At 44.8% G+C, this 12,927-nt stretch overlaps 1 non-coding gene across 1 annotated transcript; it reads left to right on the plus strand.

Annotated features, from left to right (window-relative positions):
- Nucleotides 1-10,875: 10,875 nt before the first annotated feature.
- On the plus strand, nt 10,876-10,982 carry LOC135268978 (U6 spliceosomal RNA). Its single transcript, XR_010337309.1, has one exon. It is a non-coding gene; the product is annotated as a U6 spliceosomal RNA (small nuclear RNA).
- Nucleotides 10,983-12,927: the final 1,945 nt, after the last annotated feature.

Consider the following 12,927-nt stretch of genomic DNA (forward strand, 5'->3'; position numbering starts at 1 on the left):
GAGAATAGAACTGTAGCACTTCTGACGCACCTTCGGGTTCACCTGCGGAAGGCGCGCCCAGGACTGAGGAGTGGCGGGACTCGTGGAAGAGCTGGAGGCGGCGGAGGACCCCGGGTCCCCCAACCCAGACCCCTCCGCAAAGTCCCTGCCTGAGAAAAGAGACTGGCCAGGTCCGGGAGGGAGGGGAGTGGGAGGCGATAATCACCCAGGCTCTTGCAGGATCAGCATGGAAAGGAGGGACCTGGAAAGGAGAGAGGGTCTTGGAGAACACCCCAGCCTCCAGTCCCGGCGACCCCTCCTTCTGACTAGAAAGAAGAGTGTCAGAAATTAGGGCCAGCCTCTCACCCCCACGAGTTTAACCCCTGCAGACCCACAGTGCAAAGCAGATTTTGTGCAGCCTGAAACTTATCTAAGTCGTGGGAGCTTGTTTAGTAAAAAATATAAAATAAATCATAATTCTGATAGGACTTTAGAAGGGGTCTCGGTACAAGTGTGGGAAGCTTTCTTTCCGGGAAATCGAGTCTGCCGCTGGTATACACTTCGGATGACCTCGGGGGTCTTTTTCCCAGCTCCAGTGGTGAGGCGAGCGCCTGGGGGCATCAATGAGCCCCCCCTCTGATCATCGCCCTTACCCTCCTTCCCAGCAGCCACCCAACTTCGGGCAGCTGGGAGAAGGATCTGGCGGGACAAAGGCACCAACTGCTTTACCCCAGACCGAGGCTTCCCTGTGCTTCCAGAGCTCGGATTGCTGTTCTTCCTTTTCGGGGACTACGTTTTCTCCAGTAAACTTAGACTTGAGTAGGTCGAGCGGTTGATTAATATGGATTGGAACCCGGCTGCTCAAGGCCGCGTGAATTAACATGAACCCGCGGTGGCTGTGCTCACCGCTCCCTGAGCCTCTCTGGGGCGCCGGGAGCCAGAACTGCGGAGCCGCTGGTTCGACTCGGGCTGGAGTGCGGGTCCGCTTAAACCAGCGTGGTCTCTGTGCGCCCCCGGACCTGCGCACACACACCCTACCCTGGGTGGCCGAGCGCACCGCAGGCGGCACGGATATGCGCGCACTCACTCTCCAGGGTCCTTGGACACCGTTTCTTTTCTTTCTAGAAGCTACCTCCATTCTATGATAAAGATTCAGATTTGGGAACGGGAGATTCCTCCCATTCCCCAAGTGTTGGACAAGGATTACCCAACTTGAGTAACTGCTCAAAACTAAGGGGACCCTAAACCTGTCCACGAATGCACGGGGTGGAGATCCTGGCCTTCTAGCAGGAAAGAAAGTGTTGAGCTGCGGATTCTGGGGAGGGCACCGCGCTCACAGAAAGCGTTTGCTTTCTGAAGTCTGCGGGCCTACAGGCGGCCGCGGGGATCATCACCTATCCACTACAAGTCCAAAGTCTTCACCATTTTCCGCTCGGAAAAGTCACCCTGGCGACCTGTCTCCCTGAAGCCACCGCGTCTTCGTCTTTGAAACCTACGAGAAGTGACAACGCTAAGTGTACGTGTAGGCCTCAGCAGCTTCACTACCCGTCCCCGCCCATGGTCTCCAGGTCTCGGTCTCTTTGCTCTCATCTGCACACACTGGGTGACCAGGCCGGGCCGGGGCGGAATTGGGCGCCCTCCAACCCCTGCGCAGTTCAGGGTCTCGGCGAGGAGGCCATGGCTTGGTGGGATGAGGCTTCCGTGGGCCTTAGGGCCTTCTTCAAGCCTGCAGGCTCCTGCTGCTGCAAAACCAAGGCCCCACGTCCCACCCTGGGCTGCCACCTCCGCCCACACCGCGAGTCTAAGTAGTCGGCTGGCTTTGCAGCATCCCCAGGACTGCGCGCTCCAGACGGTGCGGGGCGCAGAGCAGCACTGGGGAGGTGGGAAGTGCTTTGCAAAAGACACACAACGTGACAGTCATTAGGTTGGTGGGATGAGCTCCCGTCCAGGGCGAGAGCGCTACTTGGAGCTTGCTGCGCACCCTCCTCCGCCGCCCCCTCTGCCCCTAGCATTTGTCCAAGATCACCCAAAGGCAGCCCTTGAGATAAGAAGCGGGATTTTTCTGCTAAAGTGTTGGGGACGAGACCAAGCCTAGGACCCAAACCAGATCCCAAGGCCCAAGGCTTTTCTTGAAAACTGTTCCCTGGAAAATGTGGGCTTGAGACATCTGTTGACCCACGCGCCCCAACCAAGGTCCTGGGCTGCCTTCCCACATTCAGATCACGTTTATCTGCCATAAAGGTAGCCCTAATCCATGGCTGGGAGCTCGTCTCTTTGCGGGAATAACAGACGCAGACAATTCTAGAAGCCTAGGGCAAGCCTTGGAGGAGCTTTGGGTCTACTGGCAAAGGAGACAAAGAGCTTTCTGCTGGGAAAATGTTGTCTCATAAGATGGTCAGGAGTGAGCGACAAGACACTTGGGGTCCTGGACTGAAAGATGGCGGTGCAGAGCTAAACAAAGCCCATCTGGGAGAAACTGTATCTATGTAATACCAAAAGAGAGACAACCCCAAGTCATTTGGGGATGCCGATGAGCCCCTAATAACTGCTTCTCCTGAGTTCCTAATTTTCTGCCAGTTGAGCCTCTCTGATGCGCTAGGCCAGGAGGCAGCCTTCTCCTTGTATTTCCTATGAATGGCGCCCCCTAGAAGCCTCTTTCCCAGGCTTGTCTCTAATCTTCCCGGCGAATATTTCCAATACATAGATAAGGAGGGACTTTCCCAAGGTCACACATCCAGTAGAACTTCTAGACATCTACCCTCCCCTACAGCCAAACTCCTTTAACCTTGCTACCCTTTACTATAGATGAAAGGAAGTACTCTTCCACAATTTTAGCCACGTAAGATGTTCCCTGACATCCTTGCAAACCAAAACAGAAACTTATTGATAATGTGCTATTTCTGGAAAGCCCCTCTGGGTCGAAAATCCATCCCATCATGACCACAGATCGATGGGTGTGGGGATGCTGTAAGCAGTGGGAAAAAAACTTTGTCTCACTTTTTTGCCTTAGCAAAACAAACCATCGACAAGCTTTTTTCTCTTGAGCCACAAATGTTCGAAGTCAAGGCCTCTGGCTTAATGTGACTTTTGAAAAGTGAGAGAAACCGAGGGAGGAAAATCCAGCTGGTGGGCAGATTCCCCAGATGATGCCTCACCTTTTCTTCTCTCTCCACCTCTCCTCCTCATTTTTCTTCTCCAGGTTATAGTTCCATATGGACCTTCTGGCATTTTTCTTAGTTCAGGGAAGTGAAAGTGTTGCTAAACCCTGGTGTAATGCCTTAAATTCTTCCTTGTTAAATATTTGAGAGGCTGGAGAGCTGTGTTGTGCTGGATTTAGAATCCTTCTGGCTATGGTGAAGGGTACAGTAGAGCAACAAAGGACAGTGAACCCTGGTTGCTAATGCTGTCTCCTGCCATTCTCCCAGGCACCTGGTGCCAACGAGCAAATACCTTCACTTCCACCCACACAGCCGATCACCTACTAGGCTCTGTGTACCCACAGATGTGCCGTGGAGGAGCAGTCCCTGCTCCCAGCGAGGGCCAGCCTCTCTACTGTGCACCGGATGTCATTCCTTCTCTGGGAGGCAGCCTTTAAGACGACTTCAATCCCCACCACCTGGTATCCCTGCCTTTGTTTAAATTCAAGTGTAAGCTGGACTTGCTGTTAACACATCGAATATGACCAAGAGATTTCCCTTCTCAGATGGTGACTTCTGCTCCCGTCCCTCTGTCTATCCCCCAAACCTTCTCTGTCTCTTCCTCAGCTCTTGTTTTAAGGGAAACAAGCAGCGCTATGGAAAGGCCTACTTGGCAAGAGCTGATGTATCTGGCCAAAGGACAGCAAAGACTTGAAGCCTGTCAGCAGCTAAGTGAAAAAGTCACCCAGTCGAGCCTTGAGATGACTACAGTCCCAGCTGGCACCTTGACTGCAGCTTTGGAAGAGACCCTGAACTGGAGGGTACTCAACAGCAAGGCCCCCTGGATTCAAAACCCCTGAAGCCATGAGACAATCCATGTTTGTTGTTTTAAGCCATTAACTTTTGGAGTGACTTGTTACACAGCAAGAGGTAGCAAATATACTGTGTTAGGTGTAGTCAAGGATATAGCTCCAGAAAAATCTCACCCCTTTCTCTTGCGACATCAAACCAAATAGCCTGTAATATCAACTATTTGGGAGGCTGAGACAGGAGGATCACTTGAGCCCAGGAGTTCTGGGGCACAGCTCACTATGCCTATTGGGTGCCTGCAATAAGTTCAGCATCAATATGTTGACCTCCCAGTAGACAGGGACCACCAGGTTGCCTAAGGGGTGAATTGGCACAGGTTGGAAATGGAGCAAGTCCAAACTCCTGCGCTGATAAGTAGTAGGATTGCACCTGTGAATAGGCAAAACACTATAGCCTGGGCAACACAGCAAGACCCCATCTCTTTAAAAAAAAAAAAAAGAAAGAAAGAAAAGAGAAAGAAAAAAACCAAAATTTTTCTTCCCTACTGAATCATTTTTGTCAGCATAAAAAATTTGTTATTTCTTCTTTTTTTAAAAAAACTTCTCAATCAAGAGTGGTGGCTAATGCATGTAATCCCAGCAATTTGGGAGGCCGAGGTGGGAGGATTGCTGTAGCCCAGGAGTTCAGGACTAGCCCGGGCAGCATAGAAAGACTTCGTTGCTACAAAAAATAGAAACTTAGTTGGGCGTTGGTGGTGTATGCCTGTAGTCCTAGCTACACAGGAGGCTGAGGCAGTGAGGTAGGAGGATGTTTGGGTCCAGAAGGTTGAGGCTGCAGTGAACCAAGATCCCTGCCACTGTACTGCAGCATGGATAACAGAGTGAGACCCTATCTCAAAACAAGCAAACAAAAACCAAACCAGAACAAAAAACTCTCAGGATCTTATTTTTCCTCTTCTCTGTTTCCTTTTACAATGAATTCCTTAAAAACAAAACATATCTATATTCTCTATTTCTCTTTTCTCTTGAATTCCCTCCAGTTAGGGTTTGCCTTCCCTCCCCAATACCACTTCACCAAAACTTGCTCTGATCCAGGTCCCCAGTGACTCCCCTGGTGCTAAATCGGATGGTCGGTTCTCATCTAACTTGATCTATCAGCAGCATTTGACAGAGTTGATCATGCTCCCCCAGGAAACTTTACTTGGTTTTGAAGGCTCCACCCTCAGTCTTTCTGCTACCTCACTGGATGCTCTTTGCTGTTCTCCTTTCCTGGTTCCACTCCTCTCCAACCCCTTATCAAGTTTATCAAGAAAGAAAGGAATTCGGCTGGGTGTGTCGGCTCATGCCTATAATCCCACCATTTTGGGAGGCCAAGGCAGGAGGATCACTTGAACCCAGGAGTTTGAGAACAGCCTAAGCAACATAGGGAGACCCTGTCTCTACAAAATAAAGGTGGAGGAGGAGAAAGAAAGATAGGAATTCATTCAATATTCTCAAATCTTCAGGCAAGCTGCAATTTTCTTCTGATATTATTATAACAGCTTTAGTTGGAAACCAATATACTGTCAATCACATATGTTTGGAACTAGCAATATTTACTTGTCACTATGAGCAAGGGTAAGCTGCAAAAACATGTAGCCCCAAATTTCAATGACTTACTATAAAAAGTTTATTTTTTACTCCAGCAGGAGTTGCGCTCATCCCGGCTGGTGGAGATTCCATCTTAACCCATGCTTCTCTGACCATCTGAGCAGGAGAATATAGCCTTACAGTCATATACTAGCTCTTAAAATTTCTCACTGAAAGTAATACTCATTTCTTCTGCTCACATTTTATTGGCCAAGGTAGGTCTTACGGCCACACCAAACCTCAAAGCGGGCACAGAATAATAGTCCTATTATGTAGGTGGAGAGCCAGGACTATTTGGTGAACTGCACTACTGACCACCTTCATAGATAAACAGCCACTGATAAACACCCTCGCTCTTAAAAAAATTATATTCTATTAAGCACCAGGCTTGGTGGCTCACATCTATAATCCCGGTACTTTGAGAGGCCAAGGAAGGAGGATTGCTTGAGCCCAGGAGTTTGAGGCTGCAGTAAGCTAAAAATTTATCTTCTCTGAATTCAGCAGTCCCATTGCTGCTAAGGATTTCCAGAAGGTTCATAACAACACCATAGGACTTGAAACTGTCCTGTAGGGCATTAAAGAGTTCTTTGTTGTCTGTGATTGTACCAAAGAAGGAGGAGAAGGAGGAAACGGAAGAGCAACTGACAAACTGTAGCCCTAGCTTTTCCTTTCATCTTTCCAATCTTCTGTCCACCCACCCCCAACACATACATGCATTCATCCTTATACACACATCACACTAAGTGAGTTCCTTTCAGGAACTTGTGTTGTCATTCTCCTACCTGTGTTCCCCACATCCACTCCCAAAGTCTTATACATCTTTCAACATTCTGCCCAAGTCTCACATTCCCCATAACTTATTTTTTTACAGATGGGGTCTCGCTATGTTGCCCAGGTTGGACTCACATCCCTAGCCAGAAGGCAATCCTCCTGCCTCGCCTCCTGAATAGTTGGGATTACAGCTTCAAACTGCCTCGCCTGGCTACCCCATCAACTTTGCATGCCATTTAGGATTTTTCTTATCCTTCTATTTTTAAATTGTATTCTGCTGTTGTTTTTGTTCTATTAAGCACCTATTGGCTTAATTGGATTTAGTGAGTCTGTATATGTGTCGGTATTGGCACAATTGTGTAAAAAGCAGAGGTGAGGTGTCTTATTCGCCTTTGTATATCAGTATAGCACCGTCTCCTTTCCTCAGTGCCTAGTTCAGACTCTGAACCTCAATATATATTTGTAATAATTTATTCTGTCTGTGTTGGGATATTTTCCAGTACCTCCTGGACCTACAGACAATTGAAAACGCTTCTAACTTTAATCACTCCAAGATGTCTCTTCTCTTCTGATCTTGCTACAATCTCACTAGGCACTTTCCAATCAACTCGAATCTGAATGCAAGATCTATTTAAAGAAACCTAAATTTTATCATTCAGATACTTGATTAAGTCATAAATCCTCTGGGCTTCTATCTTATCTTTCTTGTTCATACCTTGTTGGGCATACAAGGCGGTAAAGGAAAGAGATCATTGAAAACACAATACAAGAGGGACCTATATTAGTTGGGATAATTATTGTGAACTATGATGACAAATTACTCCAAACCTCAGTGACTTGATACAATAAAAGTTTATTTTTCATGCAACCCACAGTCTAAGGCAAGGCATGTGGTTCTTCTCTAAGCAGTGAGTGAGGATCTAGACTTGTTTCATTTTGTTGCCACCACCTAGGGGTTTCTGGATCTGATTGACAGGCATTGATGGCTCTTTCAGGGCATTTATCCCAAGCCTGGTGATGATAGGCTTTACTCCAGCTCATATTGCTCTGAACAAGACACCAACCTAATTGCAATGAATGCTGGGACATATAATTTGCATGTGTGCCAAGAAAAAGAAAAGAAGATTGGTGAATGTCTCACCTGCTTCTTCTAAAGCCTAGGAAATTATTTATTCACTTTACAACATAAAGACACTGCTCCAACACTTTGGTGACAGATAAATTCAATTCTATATAAAGGATGCATGAGGAATTCCCCCATGTCAACAACAAATTTTTGCTCTCCTCTATTTTTCATAAAACCCAGAATTCACTCAATCTTCCCTCCAAAAATCAAGAGCTAGGTAGGGAGCCTCTCCCATCGGATATTTTCCTTTTTCCCTAGACTCACATTACAAAAAACATCTAGGACTTTTTTTTTTCAGCTCAGCAAAGCATCAGAATCAATGTGAGCTTTTTAACCATCATAGACACTCAAGGCTCTCTCAAGATGTACTGAATTAGAATTTTCTAAGACTAGCGTTCAGGCATCTATAGTTCTAAAATATTCCCCTAATGATTGTGGTGCACACCCAGTACTGCCAGCCATTGATCAGACCTGAGAAAGGGGTATCCAGTAAGGCCCACAGATGATTTTAATGTTTTCATGCTGTAGTAAATTTTTGTGTTTATTTGTGTTGGCAAATGCATTAGTCCATTTTCACGCTGCTGATAAAAACATACCCAAGACTGGGTAGTTTGTAAAGAAAAATTGGTTTAATGGACTCACAGTTTCATGTGGCTGGGGAGGCCTCACAAAAAAGGCATGTCTTATATGGCAGCAGGCAAAGAGCAAATGAGATCCAAGCAAAGGGGTTTCTCCTTATAAAACCATCAGATCTCGCGAGACTTCACTACCACAAGAACAGTATGGGGGGAACCACCCCCATGATTCAATTATCTCCCATTGGGTCCCTCCCACAACACATGGGAATTATGGAAGCTACAATTCAAGATGAGATTTGGGTGAGGACACAGTCAAACCATAGCAGCAAATAAACATACAAACAGAAACCAAAATATCTTCTTCTCAACTAGATTCAATTTAATAAAAAATAAAATAAAAATATTGTACTGGTGAAGACATTATGGTGTGAATGAAAGAGAACAAAACCAGAAGCCAGAAGATCAGGTTCTACAAATGTTCATTTATGTTACCTTGGACAAGTAATTTGCCCTCCTGGAGTTTTTTTTTTTTTTTCCTTTCTGTAAGACAGAAACATCCAAGTTGACCTAACGGTAATCTTTAGCATAGACAATTACTTTCTCCTTCCAGAAACACTTGCTTCAGTTGGTCTCCGGGACCTCACAGTCTGTTGGATTTCCTCCTACCACTCTGTTCTCTCCTTCCTATCTTTTTTTTTCTTCTGGTTTCTCCTCTTTTCATTAGCTTTAAACATTAGGATGCACAGAGCTTAGCCCATGAGCCTCTCCTCATCTTTGTCTACACTCATTCCTTTGGTAATTGTATCAGTTTTCTATTACTGCATAATGAATGACTACAAATGTAGTAGCTTAAATGACACTGACTTTTAGTTCATAGATCTGCAGGTCAGAAGTCCAGGTATGGTGTGATTAGTTCCTCTGCTCAGGGTCTCAAAAGCTGAAGTCAAGGGGTCAGTCAGGCTGAGCTCTTACCTGGAGGCTCAAGGGAAGAATGTGCTTTCAAGTTCATTCAGGTTGTGGGCAGAATTCAGTTCCTTGAGATTACAGGACTGAGGTCCCCATTTCCTGCTAGCTGTCAGGTGGGAGCTGCTCTCAGCTCCTAGTGGCTGCCAACATTCTCACACCGGAAGTTGGTCCCTGTCCTCCAACCTTAAAGCCAGCAATGGAAGATTTATGCATGAAATCTCTTGTGCTTCAAATTTCTCTCTTTGTTTCTACTCTCTGCAGCCAGATGTAAAGGACCCATGGAGTTAAGTTAGATCCATTTGGATTATCTCCTTTAATTAACTCAGAAATAGACATATTAGTAGTTATTGGGAACTGAATGTTTCATACCTCGAAGCCCTAATCCCCAATGTGATGGTATGTGGAGACGGGGCCTTTGGGAGGAAACTGGAGTTAGATAAGTGATGAAGATGAAGCTTTCATTATGGGATTGATATCCTTTTCAAATCAATGCCAGAGAGCTTGCCCTCTGTCTTTCTCTTTGCTACGTGAGGACACAGTGAGAAGGTGGCCATCTGCAAGCCAGGAAGAGAGCCCTCGTCAGAACCTGACCATGCTGCCACTGTGATCTCAGACTTCCAGTCTCCAGAATTGTGAGGAAATAAATTTCTATTGTTTAAGTCACCCAGTTTGTGATATTTTGTTATGATAGCCCAAGCTAACTAATACAATAACCTTAACTGTACCAGCAAGATCCCTTTTGCCATATGCTATAATGTAATCACTGGAGTGATATCATAATTCACAGATTCACCTACAGTCAAGGGGAGGAGATTATAGAAGGGCAATATCATTGGTAGTTATGTCAGAATTCTGTTTACCACAATAATCTAGTCTCATGGCTTTAAAATCATCTACATGAGTGGTGTGGTGGCTCATGCCTGTAATCCCAATCGTTTGAGAGGCGAAGGTGGGCAGATCACTTGATATCAGAAGTTCAAGACCAGCCTGGCCAATATGGTGAAACTCTGTCTCTACTAAAAATAAAAAAAAAAATAGCTGGGTATGGTGGTGCATGCTTGTAGTCCCATCTACTTGGGAGGCTGAGGCAGGAGAATCATTTGAACCAGAGATTGCAATGAGCTGAGATGGTGCCACTGCACTCCAGCCTGGTGACAGAGCGAGACTCCATCTCAAAAAAAAATCATCTATATGCTCATAATTCTCAAGTGTATTTATCTAGTCTAGACCTCTCCCTTGATAGCTAGACTTATCTATTCAACTACCTCCTAGATATTTCCACTTGGATGTTTTATAGGTGCCTTAAACTTTATATATACGCAACCAAAAACTCCTGATATTCCCACCCAGATTTGTTCCTCCCATAATCCTTCTCATCTCCATAAATGGCCTCCCATCCTTTCAACTGCTTGGGGCAAAAACTCCTCTCTTCCCCTAACACCCTGTATTCTACCCAGTAGGAAATTCTCTGGATTCCAGCTTCAAAATATGTCCAAGATCCAAACCATGATCATCTCCCACCTCAAATATTGCAACAACCTCTGTATTTATTTTCTATTGCTGCCCTAACAAACTATCACATATTTAGCAACTTAAAACAATACCCCTTAATCATCTCACAGTTCTATAGGTCAGAAGCCAGGGGGCTTGGCTAGGACTTGTGCTCAGAGTCTCACAGACTGTCTTGAGCTCTTATCTGGAGGCTCTCAGGAGAATCCACTTCCAGTTTCCTTCAGATTGCTGGCAACACTCAGCTCCTTCTCATGGTTTTCATGTGGCCCCTTCAACAAGAGAAAATCAAGTCTCTCTCATACTTTATGTCTCTTAGATTGATTCTTCCTTCTGCCAGAGAAAACTCTCTGCTTTTAAAAGCTCTCGTGGTGCTCGCTTCGGCAGCACATATACTAAAATTGGAATAATACAGAGAAGATTATCATGGCCCCTGCACAAGGATGACAAGCAAATTCGTGAAGTGTTCCACATTTTTAAAGAAAAGAGAGAATAATCAAATAGATGCAATAAAAAACAATAAAGGGGATATCACCACAGATTCCACAGAAATACAAATCATCATCAGAGATTATTACAAACAACTCTATGCACGTAAACCAGTAAACCTGGAAGAAATGCATAAATTCCTGGACACTTGCATCCTCCCAAGCCTAAACCAGGAAGAAGTCGAAACCCTGAATAGACCAATAACAAGGTCTGAAGTTGAGGTAGCAATTAAGAGCCTATCACCCAAAAAAAGCCCAGGTCCAGATGGGTTCACAGCCAAATTCTACCAGACATACAAAAGGGAGCTGATACCATTCCTTCTGAAACTATTCCAAACAATCCAAAAAGAGGGAATCCTTCCCAAATCATTTTATGAGACCAACATCATCTTGATACCAAAACCCGGCAGAGACTCAGCAAGAAAAGAAAACTTCAGGCCAATATCCACGATGAACATAGATGCAAAAATCTTCAATAAAATACTGGCAAACCGATTGCAACAGCACATCAAAAAGCTTATCTATCATAATCAAGTAGGCTTCATCCCAGGGATGCAAGGCTGGTTCGACATCCGCAAGTCTATAAACGTAATTCACCACATAAACAGAACCAAAGACAAAAACCACATGATTATTTCAATTGATGCAGAGAAGTCCTTTGACAAAATTCAACAGTGCTTTATGCTAAAAACCCTCAATAAACTAGGTATTGATGGAATGTATCTCAAAATAATAAAAGCCATTTATGACAAACCAACAGCCAATATCATACTGCATGGGCAAACACTGGAAGCATTCCCTTTGAAATCTGGCACTAGACAAGGATGCCCTCTCTCACCACTCCTATTCAATATAGTATTGGAAGTTTTAGCCACAGCAATCAGGCAAGATAAAGAAATAAAGGGTATTCAAATAGGAAAGGGGGAAGTCAAATTGTCTCTATTTGCAGACGACATGATTGTATATCTAGAAGACCCCATCATCTCAGCCCCAAATCTCCTGAAACTGATAAGCAACTTCAGCCAAGTCTCAGGATACAAAATCAATGTGCAAAAATCACAAGCATTCCTATACACCAATAACAGACTTAAAGAGAGCCAAATCAAGAACGAACTGCCATTCACAATTGCTACAAAGAGAATAAAATACCTAGGAGTACAACTAACAAGGAACGTAAAGGACCTCTTCAAGGAGAACTACAAACCACTGCTCAACGAAATAAGAGAGGACACAAACAGATGGAGAAACATTCCATGTTCATGGTTAGGAAGAATCAATATCTTGAAAATGGCCATACTGCCCAAAGTAATTTACAGATTCAACACTATCCCCATCAAGCTACCAATAACCTTCTTCACAGAACTGGAAAAAACCACCTTAAACTTCATATGGAACCAAAAGAGAGCCCGCATAGCCAAGTCAATTCTAAGCAAAAAGAACAAAGCGGGAGGCATCACACTACCGAACTTAAAACTATACTACAAGGCTACAGTAATCAAAACACCATGGTACTGGTACCGAAACAGAGATATAGACCAATGGAACAGAACAGAGGCCTTGGAGGCAACACAACACATCTACAACCATCTGATCTTTGATAAACCTGACAAAAACAAGCAATGGGGAAAGGAGTCCTTGTTTAATAAATGGTGTTGGGAAAACTGGCTAGCCATATGCAGAAAGCAGAAACTGGACCCCTTCCTGACACCTTACACTAAAATTAACTCCAGATGGATTAAAGACTTAAACATAAGACCTAACACCATAGAAACCCTAGAAGAAAACCTAGGCAAAACCATTCAGGACATAGGCGTGGGCAAGGACTTCATGACCAAAACACCAAAAGCATTGGCAACAAAAGTCAAAATAGAAAAATGGGACCTAATCAAACTCCACAGCTTCTGCACAGCAAAAGAAACTGTCATTAGAGTGAAT

The sequence above is a fragment of the Aotus nancymaae genome, unplaced genomic scaffold, assembly GCF_030222135.1.
Source record: "Aotus nancymaae isolate 86718 unplaced genomic scaffold, 86718_ANA_hifiasm-v0.15.2.pri h1tg000048l, whole genome shotgun sequence".
Classification (NCBI taxonomy): Eukaryota; Metazoa; Chordata; class Mammalia; order Primates; family Aotidae; genus Aotus; species Aotus nancymaae.